The sequence below is a fragment of the Diabrotica virgifera genome, chromosome 9 (genome assembly GCF_917563875.1).
Source record: "Diabrotica virgifera virgifera chromosome 9, PGI_DIABVI_V3a".
In the NCBI taxonomy this organism is placed as follows: Eukaryota; Metazoa; Arthropoda; class Insecta; order Coleoptera; family Chrysomelidae; genus Diabrotica; species Diabrotica virgifera.
Window position 1 is genome coordinate 210047916 of NC_065451.1, and position 13206 is coordinate 210061121.

Genomic DNA, 13206 nt, shown 5'->3' on the forward strand with positions numbered 1-13206 from the left:
TATTGGAATCAAACAACATCAATTTTAGTAGATGGTGTGGAATCACAGGCTCTTAATATTAAAAAAGGAGTACAGGAGGGATGCCTCTTCTCACCCCTGCTTTTCAACGTTTACTCCGAAAAATTTTTCAGAAAAGCACTTTCTAAAAAACAATAAGGAATATTTGTGAACGGTGAAGTCATCAATAATTTGCGATATGCGGACGATACAGTACTCCTAGCTTCTAGTCAAGAAGATCTTCAAACACTACTTGATAGTTTCCTTGACAGTTGTAGGGAGGCAGGTCTGAATCTGAACATACGGAAAACCAAAATACTCCTAATAAGGAAACAACAGCATATAAAACGGTCTATATATGTAAATAATACCAAACTTCAGCAAGTTGATAAAATCGTTTACCTTGGACAGCAATTAAATTGTAGAGCCGCTTTTAGAAGGGTGTCCTAGGTGTTATGTAACACAGATCTAAAATTGGCATTGAGGATCCGCCTACTTCGCTGCTACGTGTTCTCGGTCTTACTTTATGGTGTCGAGTCCTGGACTGTGAATAAAATCGATCTAAATCGCCTTGAGGCTTTCGAAATGTGGTGCTATAGAAGAATTTTAAAAGTTTCCTGGATGAAGAAGATTCGAAACTCCATGGTGCTAGAACGTCTCAGCAAGACTACTAAAATCATAAAAAGCATCAAGCAGAGAAAGCTGGAGTATTTCGGATATGTAATTAGAGGTCCCAAATATAGATTGCTACAAAATATCATGCAAGGAAAAATAGCAGGCAAACGCAGTCCAGGACGAAGAAGAACTTCATGGTTGAAGAACTCTCGAGATTGGTATGGGGTTGATACAAGCATGGTATTTAAGGTGGCAGTGAATAAAAATGAGATAGCTTTGATCGTAACCAACGCTCTGAAAGGACATGGTACATGAAGAAAAAAGAATAAACTTCTCCTCAACCTTCAAACTTTCAACCTTCAAACACCTGAATGAAATACATCTCAGTATCCAATTCACGAGGGAAATAATAAGTCTGAAGCGTTTTTGAAACTCCTTGATCTTCTTATTTAGAAATATCTACCTCATAGTTTTTCTTATTCGGTGTACCGAAAACCCACCTATACAAACCGTCATCTCAATACCCAATCACATCATCACCCCTCCCAAGTAAATTCAGTTATTAACACTCCTGTTTCCCGTTCCATAAGACTTAGCGACGACAATCACAGATCATCCCAAATCAACTCAATAAAAACACTCTTACAAAACGGCTACCACAAAATCCAGATCAACAGGAGCATTCCAAAATATCTAAACCCCATTCCGTCCAACAAAGAAACATTGCCACTCGATCGACCCAAAATCTTCCTACTTTTTATCAAAGGTATCACTGACAAGTGATAGTAGACTCTAAACATCAAATCCATCTTCACTACTCACTCCAAATAATCCAATCTCGTCAGATCCGTAAAAGACCAAATCCCCAATGAAGCCTATGGAGTCTACGAGATACCTTGTTCCAGTTGTCCACGAATATACATAGGACAGACAAACCAACGAATCCAAAACCGTATTTACGAACATTCTATATCTGTAAAACATTTATTATAATAAAACTAATTCAGCCCTAGCCCAACATCATATTCAGACAGGCCACAAAATAGATTTCGAAAGAGCAAAAACCATGGCTCCTATCCCCTCCTTTAAATTGAGAATTATCCGTGAAGCCATCGAAATTGAAAAACATCCTGACTGCTTAAACACGCGCGATGACGCTAAAAGTCTGCTGGCAACATGGCGTAAGCTACTTCAGTGGTGGATTGATAAACTTTAAATTAAATTAAATTAATACGTCAAAACAAAACAGATTCAGAACAATATGAAACAAAATATACAGTTGATAAACTATTTGGGCACCAACTATTGGTAGAAGAAAAATAGTAAAACAAAACAGAAAGGCAACAAACCAATAAAATCAAGCGAAATTCGAATGAAATAATTATTTAAATTAAATTAACAAATATTTGACGTTTATGACTATACATGACACATGACATAATTCAATGGTGCTGTAAAAAATTGTCGCAGAAGTTTAGGAGAAAAATCGAACTATTTCAACAAGCAAACAAGTTTGTATTAAAATATTTGGAAAATCCTACCCTGATTCCCAAATCTACATCAGCTACTGTTACCGCTGCTAAATAAAATATTCTTTGCATTTACTCGCCTCCTTGTTCCCTTATAAATAATTTAACACGTGGCACGACGATGTTTTCAGGCGAACTCTTTGATTTGGTGAGCAAAAAGAAACAAATTGTGTGTTTTTTATAAATATTTTAAATGCAAAAGTACATATAACAAAGTATATAAAGTAATATACAACAACTAAATCATATGAAAATAGGAAATGTATTGGATTTGAGATCATATAAATGTACACACACCTGTTAAGAAACTAGCAGCTCCAGTAAGATATGGGTTCCCATGGAAGGTCGTTCATATTCCAACATATAATAAATATGTTAATGGTCAATGTTGACCATTTATATACAGAAATTAGTAAAAACATTTTGAGTTTGTTACTAATGAATTACTATAGCTGTATAAAGGGAAAGCATCTAAAGAAAAACCAGAAGCATCTTATCTTTGGAAAAGAAATCCATTCTGAATGAAATTTCATCAAGACTTTTCTAATTGTGTCCGGAGAAAGTAGTGCCATCTCTTCTGTAATTCCGACTTTCAGTTCTTGAATAGTATGTGACCTATTTACGTATACCTTGCTTTGTAAATAATCTCATAAAAATAATCTAGAGGTGTCAAATCCGGGGATCTTGCTGGCCGTTGGATAGCTTCTCTTTTTCCAATCCAACGATTTAGAAATGTATTGTCGAGAAACTCACGGACGCCTCAAATATAACTAGAAGTTGCTCCATCTTGTTGAAACCAAATTGCTCTATTCACGAGATGAGGATTTGTATTATCAGGAAAGAGTCTGGCTAATTGTGGGATTAACTCCAGTTCTAAAAATGACCAATAGTCTTCACATGCTATGGTTCTATCCCAAAAAATAAGGTCAAATAATGACATAATTCATAATTCGTGGCCACATTTTTTGATCTTTTTTGCTCTTTTTTCGATACTGCGTATGTGCTATAATAATCAAACAATAAAAATAGGGGCCAGGATAGAAATAGGTATAAAAGCGTTTACAAAAATGAAAACAATTTATTCTCTGCAATAAAAGATTAGAACTGGGAGTATGATATGTTGCGTGATTTCGATACTAAAAAATGGACTTAAGAGCTGGACACTGAAGTAAGAACACATTAACAAGCTATCTTCTTCTTAAAGTGCCTATCCGTTCCGGATGTTGGCGATCATCATGGCTATCTTGACTTTGTTTACCGCAGCGCGGAACAGTTCAGTGGTAGTCGTGTTATACCACTTACGTAAATTTTGAAGCCAAGAAATGCGTCTTCTTCCCGTTCCTCTTTTACCATTTACCTTCCCTTGGAGAATCAGTTGGAGAAGGCCGTAACGTTCTTGATTTCTCATTACATGTCCTAGATATTCTAATTTTTTTGTTTTGATGGTTATGAGAATTTCACACTCTTTTCCAATTCTACGCAGGACTTCCACATTGGTAATTCGGTCAACCCAGGATATACGTAAGATGCGCCTATAAAACTACATTTCGAAAGCCTCGAGCCGATTCATAGATGCAACAGTTAGTGTCCATGCTTCCATTCCGTAGAGCAGAACTGAGAATATGTAGCATTTCAACAGACGGTATTTTGTTTTTAATGCTATGTCTCGACTGTTGAAAATGGGTCTCATTCTAACGCATGCTGCTTTCGCTTTTATTATTCGCTATTTAATTTCTGTTGAGTGGTCCCATTGGCTATTTAAATTCGTACCCAAATATGTATATTGCTCAACTATTTCGATATTCTGTTGGTTGATTGTTAGTTGAGCGTTTAGTATTGGTTTCCTACTAATTGTCATAAATTTGGTCTTCCTTATGTTAAGAGCTAGTCCGTATCTGTTGCTGACTTCAGTTATACGATTTGTTAATATCTGTAAATCATTGAGATTATCGGCAAAAACTATGGTGTCATCTGCATATCTAATGTTATTCAACCATTCACCATTTATTAATACTCCTTTGGCACAATCGTCTAAAGCTTCCTTAAATACCCATTCAGAGTAAATATTGAATAGTAGTGGAGATAAAATAACAAGCTATAGCTATTTTAAATGTGGTGTTATAGAAGGATGCTTAGAATAGCATGGACACAGAAGAAAACGAACACGGAAATATTACACGAAACGGCAAAGAATACGAAATATTAAATACAGTAAAAGTAAGAAAGATACAATATCTGGGACACAGAATGAGAAGACAGTGATATGAAATGGTAATATTGATAACACAGGAAAAGATAGCAGGAGAAAAGAAAGTATGATGGTTGAAAAGTTTAAGGTACTGGTTTAAATAGAGTTTTATAGAACTCTTCAGCACTGCGGTATATAGAGGAAAATTGATGATATCCAGCCTCTGATGTGGAGACGGCACTTTAATTAATAAGATAAATCCTCAGCTTTATTAAATGTAGAATTTTAATTAGACCAGGGTAATAAGCTAGAAACAGACCATGTTCGGGACACTCAAAGATCCAGGTAGCTGACTACTTTTTTAGTTAGTGTATACCTATAGGATGAAAACCTACCTGTTTCCTGCCGAGTTCGCGTCCGTTTTTTAATTATTAACAATTTAGTGCAAAAATCGCGATTTTTTCGGTTTTTTTGCACTTTATTCAAGAGCTAAATAGTTGACATAAAATTACAAAATTTAATTTTTTAGAATATTAAAAAACCTTCAAAATGCCGATTTTTGAAAGTTAAAAAGTTAATTTTTTGCTACGCAAACTGTAAAATAAGTGAAAATTGTTATTTGGTAATAACTTTTACTAAAACTACCTTAGAACTTTAGTGTTTCACCCAAAGTTGAGCATTAGGGTACTTAACAAACCCTTAAAATTTGAGATCGATCCATTAATAAGTTTAAGAGTTATTCTAATTGTTTATCCCAGAGACCTTTATTTTGCAATAACATAAGACAGAAAATAATGAAGATAGGGCAATTCCGAGTATGCCAAATGAAAGTATAAAACTGATACTATCAAAATGTACTAAAAAAAGGATAAAAAGACTATCTAATATAGTCAAAAATCCTAATGCCAAATTTGTGAAATTTTGTAGTTTAAAATCATTTAAAATAGCTTTAAAAATATTGTTTGTAGAAAAAGTCATTTTACATATTAGAAAAGCTGGTATTACGGGGCACTGACATATATTATATCCTCACCAAATCAGAAATACATCATTTTGACTGATTCACTAAGCTCACTACAATCCATAGGAAAAATATACCCAGAGAATTACATTCTGGGAAAAATAAAACAAAATCTGATCGAGATACAAAATCGTAATAAGGAGGTAATCTTCATCTGGATCCCGTCACATATTGGTATAAGAGGCAATGAAGAAGCAGATAAGTGTGCGCGTGAAGCCGTCAACTCAGCTGACTCTACTATCGTGCAATATGTGACAACTAGTGATGTTTCAAGTGTTATCAAATCGCGTATCCTAAGTGAGTGGCAAAACCGGTGGCAATTTTCAGTGTCCAATCTTTGGAATATTAAACCGAACATTAAACCATGGACATGTTTCCCCACCAAAAGAAGGGATCAAGTGACAATAACCCGCCTTAGGTTAGGTCATACCAGTGCCACACACAAGTTCTTAATAACAAAAGAACCTGAACCGAAATGTGATCAGTGTAACGTTAAACTCTCGGTAAAACATATAATTGTAGACTGTCCAGTTTTCTCCACAGCAAGAAGAATTTACGGTATTCCAACAAACTTAGAGAAAGCACTTGGTGCAAATTGTTCGTTCACAAATATGTTAAACTATTTAAAAGCTATTAATTTTGTAAATATATAATATTTAATATTGTAAATCTGCTCCTCGCTAATAACCTTCGGGTTGATGCGAATTTCTCAATAAAAAAAAAAGCTGGTATTTTACACGAATTTTTAAAAATGTAGTTTAATTGGTGACTAGTTGTGGTAAGTGAAGGGGGAGCTGGGAGCCGACAAATGCACGAATTCAAAAACTAAAAAAAGCAACTTAAAACTACTATCATTTTCTATATATCGGGATCTACTGAATATATTTTGACTGTTCTTTTTTTAATTTGTATGTCATTTTTCTGTACATTACAAATATGTAATTTTTCTAGATATTTATTAATTAATAAACAGTTTAATTTGTTTAAACAATTTTTGAAAAAATTATTTTTCCCAAAAATCCATGATTTTAATCATACTATACCTATTAATTATATGTTAGGGGAGCCCAAGCGGGGATTTTTGCAGTCACTCGAGCGCGTCAGATTAGCATATAGTGAGAGACCTGGTACCCTGCAGATGTACCTCTACTATATATTGGCTCTTAACACAGGGGAGTTCGTTAAGGGGGGCCCGAAAAAAAAATCTACCCTTAAAAAATCTCGAAATTGTCAGATTAAGATAAGGTAGATTAAGTACATGCAAAAGAGTGTATATTTCAAAAATCTGACGATTTGAGCCGGGCGTAAGGAAATGGGTGAGTCCCAAAGTTTCACAAGAAAAAAGCGAATATTTCGCGAAATAAATGACAGATCGAAAAACTAAAAAATACATGTTCAATATTTTTTAAAAATCTATCGAATGATACCAAACACGACTTCTCACGGAGAGGGGTGGGGGGTAAATTTAATATTTTTAATACGAATCCCGCGATATTTCGCGAAATGAACATCAGATCGAAAAACTGTAAAATACACTTATTCAATATTTTTGAAAAATCTGTCGAAAGACACCAAATACGACCCCCCATGGATGTGGGGTGGGGGTTACTTTAAAATCTTAAATAGGAACCCTCATTTTTTATTGCAGATTTGGATTCCTTACGTAAAAATAAGTAACTTTTATTCTAAACATTTTTTCGAATTATGGATAGATGTCGCTTTAATCGGAAAAAACGATTGTTGGAAATGGAAAATTAAATTAAAAAATGGCAAGCGCCCACTAAAATGGAAAACTTTACTTAACTTTTTTTGGTTTTAGGACCTACTCTTTACAACCCAATTGGTCCCCAAAGCGCTCGAGTGACTGCACATTTAGCATACTTTGCTCCCCTACCAATAGAAAAAGTTAAGGTATACTTTAATAAATAAATTATCTTCAATAAATAATTATCTAATAAAAATAATTTATTTATTAAAGTGTACTTTAACTTTTTTATGATCATTAATGACACTATGATTAAAAAAATAGATTTTTGTAAAAAAAATATTTTTTCAAGAATTGTTTAAACAAATTAGACTATTTATTAATTAATAAATTTATAAACAAATTGCATATTTGTAATGTACGTAAAAATTACATACCAATTAAAAAAAGAAAGATCAAAATCCATTGAGTTGATCCGGAGATACAGCAAATTATATTCGTTTGAAATTGCTTTTTCGGTATTTTAACTCGCTGGATTTGTAGGTTCCCCCTAGTAATCTTTTGCACTACATTGCTGTGCTGTGAAAGTATAATGTTTGTGCAAATTTTTTTAGAAAAAATACAAATCCGCTTCTTTAAAATGGCATTAATGGGATTCCTTAATTAGTATAAACAAATTAGCTATGAATTAAAAAAAACATATGGCTAACTTTGTCCCAAATGAGCCCAGGCTAAATTTTTTTATTTAAAAATTCGTGTTAAAATACTATCTTTTCGAATGTATAAAAATATTGTTTCTACGGACAACATTTTTAAGGTTATTCTAAATGTTTATAAACTACAAAATTTTAAAAATTTGGCATTAGGATTTTTGACAATGTTAATCATTTTTTTATCTTTTTCTAATACATTTTGATACTATCACTCTTCTACTTCCATTTGGCATACTCAGAATTGCTCTATCTTCATTATTTTCTGTCTTATCTTATTGCAAAATAAAGGTCTCTGGGATAAACAAATAAAATAACTCTTAAACTAATTAAAGGATCAATCTTAAATTTTGAAGGTTTGTTAAGTACACCAATATCCAACTTTGTGTGAAACACTAAAGTTATAAGGTAGTTTTAGTAGAAGTTATTAACAAATAACGATTTTCACTTATTTTGCAGTTTTCGTAGCAACAAATTAACTTTTTAACTTTCAAAAATCGGCATTTTGAAGGTTTTTCAATGTTCTAAAAATCTGAATTTTGTAATTTTATGTCAACTATTTAGCTTTTTAATGGCGTGCAAAAAATCAAAAAAATCGCGTTTTTTGCACTAAATTCTTAATAATTAAAAAACGGACGCGAACTCTAGTCAGGAAACAGGTAGGTTTTCTTCCTATAGGTCTACAATAACTAAAAAAGTAGTTAGCTACCTGAATCTTTGAGTGTCCCGAGAAAATCCTTATTACCCTACACTAAAGATTTTTAGGAACACCGTGTAAAAAACTCAAGACAGTTACGTTAAAAACTGTGTCAGCTTTGAATGAGTGTAAATTCTTAGGTATTTTCGTTAAACAATAGTTTATTAAACGTTCTTTATAAGCCGAAGGTATAATAATTTATTCTTTTCATCGCTAGGTTAATAGTCGTGGTGGTTTTCGTGTCTCTAATCTCTGCAAAGTCAGCAGAGTCTTCTTCCGCCTTATTGTGCATCTTGTCCTCTGCCTGTTGAATTGTGCAGGACTGGATCCTGTTCCGGTGTACGAGCCGCATTCAAGTTTCTGAGCCTGAGCCTGAGCCGTTATCGCTGCCTCCTCTTTCTAACAATTTAATACACTTTATATGGCTTATATTTCATTCTGAACGTGCCCTACCTGATCGCTATCTGGAAACCGCACCGCGTACTATAGTCCATGTTGTAAAGCAGCTGCCGTATGAAAAATTTTCTGATTCAGACTTTTGTTCAAAAATATTCTTCTTCTTCTTCTTCTTCTTCTTCTTCTTCTTCTTCTTCTTCTTCTTCTTCTTCTTCTTCTTCTTCTTCTTCTTCTTCTTCTTCTTCTTATAATAGGCCCCTTGGCCTGTTCCTTACCGATTTTGAGCTTGTATTCGTAGCTGTTATGTTGACTGCCAGCTATCTCGCCACCTTTTAAAGGGCTTTCCTATTGGTCTCTTGCCTGTTGGCTTCGAATCCCTGGCTATATGGGCTATTCTCTCGCTGTCCATTCTCGTCACATGCTGATTCCACTCTCGTCGTCTCTGTCTTCCCCACCGTACTATATCTTGTATGTTACAAAGATCTCTTATTCTGTCGTTCGGTATTCTGTCTCTTAGTGTTTTCCCATTTATTGACCTCAACGTTCTCATTTCTAATGTTCTCAGTATCGTCTTGGTTTCTGCTGTGTCACATCTTGTTTCTATCGCGTACGTCATGATCGGTCTTACACATGATTTGTATATGCGTACTTTCCCTTCCAGCTTCATATCTTTGTTTCTCCAGATGATATCCCTTAGACATCCTGACACGTAATTGGTTTTATTTGCTTGCTTTCGGACGCTCTCTTTAACATCTCCATAACTACATATTTCGACTCGAAGATATTGGAATCTCGAGACTTGTTCAATTAGTTCGTTGTTAATTACTAATTTGCATCTTATGGGTTCCCTTGACACTACCAGGGATTTTGTCTTGGCTGTTGATATTTTCATGTTGTAGTTCTTCGCCACTGTATTGAAAGTTTGTGCCATTCGCTGTAGGTTATCCTCATTATCGGAGATTAAGATTGCGTCGTCAGCATAACAGAGGATTTTTATTTGTTTTTCCGCCATCTTATATCCTTTTCCAGTACCTTTAAAGTTTTCTATGATTTTGTCCATTAATAAATTGAAAAGCAATGGGCTCAAGCTATCCCCTTGTCTGATTCCCGAGTTGATTTCTACTTCCGATGTTAGTTCATTCTCGACTTTTATTCTGGTTTTGTTCTTCGTATTAATGTCTTTAATTATCCTTATCAACTTGTTGGGCTGATTTTTCTCCTTTAGCAATCTTAGCACATCTTCCAATCTTACATAATCGAAGGCCTTAGTCAGATCTATAAAGCACAAAAATGCAGGTTTATTATATTCCAGTGCTTTCTCAGCAATTTGTCTGGCTATGAATATGGTGTCTATTGTGGACCTATTTTTCCGAAAACCTTGTTGTTCCTCACTAATTGTGTGTTCTTCATTTATTTTATTGGCAAGTATTTTTGTTAAGAGTTTAAGAGTTGTGCTCAGCAAGGTGATGGTACGGTAGTTGCTAGGGTCTTTGCTGTTTCCTCTCTTGTGTATAGGTATTGTTATACTCGTCCTTCACTGGTCTGGTACACGCTGGCTACATATTATTTCTTGAAAGAGGATCTCTATGTTTTCGATTAAGGTTTCTCCTCCGTATTTCAGGAGTTCATTTGGTATCCCATCGGGTCCTGGTGCTTTTCTGTTTTTTAATTTACGTATGTTATTCCTTATTTCTTCTTTTGTGATTTCTAGTTCTGTGTCTATGTTGGATTCGTCTTTATTTCCTGTTTCTTCCTCTTCTTCAGGTATTATACTATCTTCCTTATATAGTTCTTCTATATAGGCGGTCCATTGTTCTGCTTCTATTTTATTTAAACTTCTATATTCGTTAATGGGGTTTTTCCTATTTTTTAGTATTTTCCAAACTTTCCTTTGCGCCCAATACAAATCGTGTTCCATTTCTTTGGTAAAGCGTGTCCAATATTCCCTTTTTATATTTCTTATCTTAGAATTTAGGTAATTTCTTGTATCTCTGTATTGTTGGTAATTGTTTGGTGTTTTGTTAGTGTAGTATTGTTGGTATGCTTTTCTTTTCTCATACGCTAGATCTCTTATTTCAGTATCGCTTCAAAAATATCCTCTTTAAACAAATCAGAAGGGTGCCGGACGAAATCTTGTAGGGTCTAACACTACACCAATTTTTCTTGCCATTTCCGCAAATTTTTTCTAGGGCCGTACGTTTGGTAAAAAGCCACAAAAAATAGAGTTATATCAAGTTTTATTTAGAAGTGAAAATACACAAATTAACTCTTTGACCAGGTTGTCAAAACCAAACATTTAATATAATGGGTTACCACGACGATGATATTGGTTTCCATGACGTCGATTCAAAACCATTGTAATTGTCCACTGATCTGACTTTTAAATATTATGTCAAAATAATTTTATTTCATCGAATTATCAGTAGTAATTGCACAATAGCTCTAAAATTATCGAATTTTTTTCGAGTGACACTTTGACAGTTTTAATTTAAACACAGACAGTTTAAATTATGTCAAAGTGTCACGAGGGCAAATATTCGATAAAAATTTTGGAGATCGAGTGCAATTTGTTGCGATTATTTCATGAATAAAACTGTTCAAAACCAAAATTTTATTATAATTTATTTATGTAAGTACAAATTAGTACAATTAAACACATAAATATTTGACGGTTGAAAGTCATCACTTTTATAATTTTTAAAACGTTAATTGTCATTAATGTCACTGAGTGTATTTTGTTATAGCAACGAAGGGCATCTGACGTAATATACTTGACGATGGGATATAATCAAAAATTGTTACTTTTATTTTATTTTGATTTCTGTAGCTTTCTATTGGTCACAATCTCCTATGAATGAAATAATCGCGCTAATTTCATTAAAACATGAACACAATAAGATAAATTTGAAATAAATTAGTAAATCATATCTAAATATTAGTTTATTGCATGTATTATAATATATTATAATTCCATATTACAAGATATTTTACTTTTACGCACGCCGTGCGGAAACGTGCAACTTTCGGAAACGAAACGTATTTTTGAATAGTTTGAACAGTTTTGATCCGCATAGAAACCGAATCAGAAATTTTTTCATACACAAGCGGCCTCACAACATGGATTAACCGGTCTCTCTGCACTAGACGAAATTGGGGGACGAAATGTAAAGTGGGCCCTACCCGAAAATTCTGCTGCTTGTAACTTTCGAACTTTTTAATATCACTTTCGTTCTACGCGCCTTCACATCTTTAATCTTCCGAATCCTATGGCTGTTTTTCAACTAAATTGAAATAATGATAATGGTTAATAATACTCCTATTATGTTACTACCAGAGAACGGCAGTTCTCGCCAGTGCCGCACACCCACACCCCCCTACACGCATCATATATATACACGAAATTTTCGATTTTACAAATCTGACGGAATTGAAAATTGTAAGTACCAACACTCATCTTAAAGTTCAGGAAAAGACTTACCCATTCATATATCAACCATCCATTTTGGTCCAAGGGTGTGGATTTACGGCCCTTCCTATTTAGGGCATGTTTTTCGTTCTCGTCCCCAAAACTCCCAAAAATTATGAAAATTTAAGTCCGACCTTTGCGGCTTCTAATAGTACTGATCATTACCTTTCCAACACATGTCTAATTTTGAAAATCGGTTATACCATTCAAAAGTTACCGAGCTCAGAATTATGACTCAATTTCTATTTAAAAAAGGGAAAATGTTTGTGGATTGGATATGTATGTGGCTGGAAAAGTAAGACTGATCTGAATTATTTTTTCTATGTTTGAAGAGGGGTCAGGGCCGATTCAGAACCGGTATAGTTTGTGACTTTTGACTATCCATAAGGCAGCTATAGGACTTGGTAGGTACAAAACGGCATATATTTTGGGGGTATATATCTTCGGTTCAAGAAGAGACAGGAGAACCAAAAAAACAGATCAATCGTGTTCAGATAAGCTTTCAAATGGTGTTTAAGCCGTCAAGAAAAGACATACACACGGCTCAGTATCGCCGAAAAACTGAAAAACTAAACTTTGAAAATTTTGATTTTTCGACAATTACTTAAAATTTCAACCTACGAATTGCGCCAATAACTGAGCGTTTGTAGAGGGACTCTACAAAAATCTGACGGTGTATACCTCATATCCGGGAAAATTCGAATTTTTAAGTTATAGGCTTCATAAATATCAAATCTTTTCCTATGGGAAAAACGGTTGTCTATAATATATTTTACATTTTATATACTTATAGTTTACGTCTTTCTTCCATTAAATCTTAAATTTCCTCCGCTATCCATTGTTTCTTTTTGTATCTGGTTGGTGTCAGAATAATAAAAAAAA

General features: G+C 34.0%; 1 protein-coding gene across 2 annotated transcripts in view; it reads left to right on the forward strand.

Moving 5' to 3' along the window:
* The window catches only part of LOC114334818 (uncharacterized), a 905910-nt gene that overhangs the window by 431117 nt on the left and 461587 nt on the right, over positions 1–13206 (forward strand). The window lies entirely within an intron of this gene.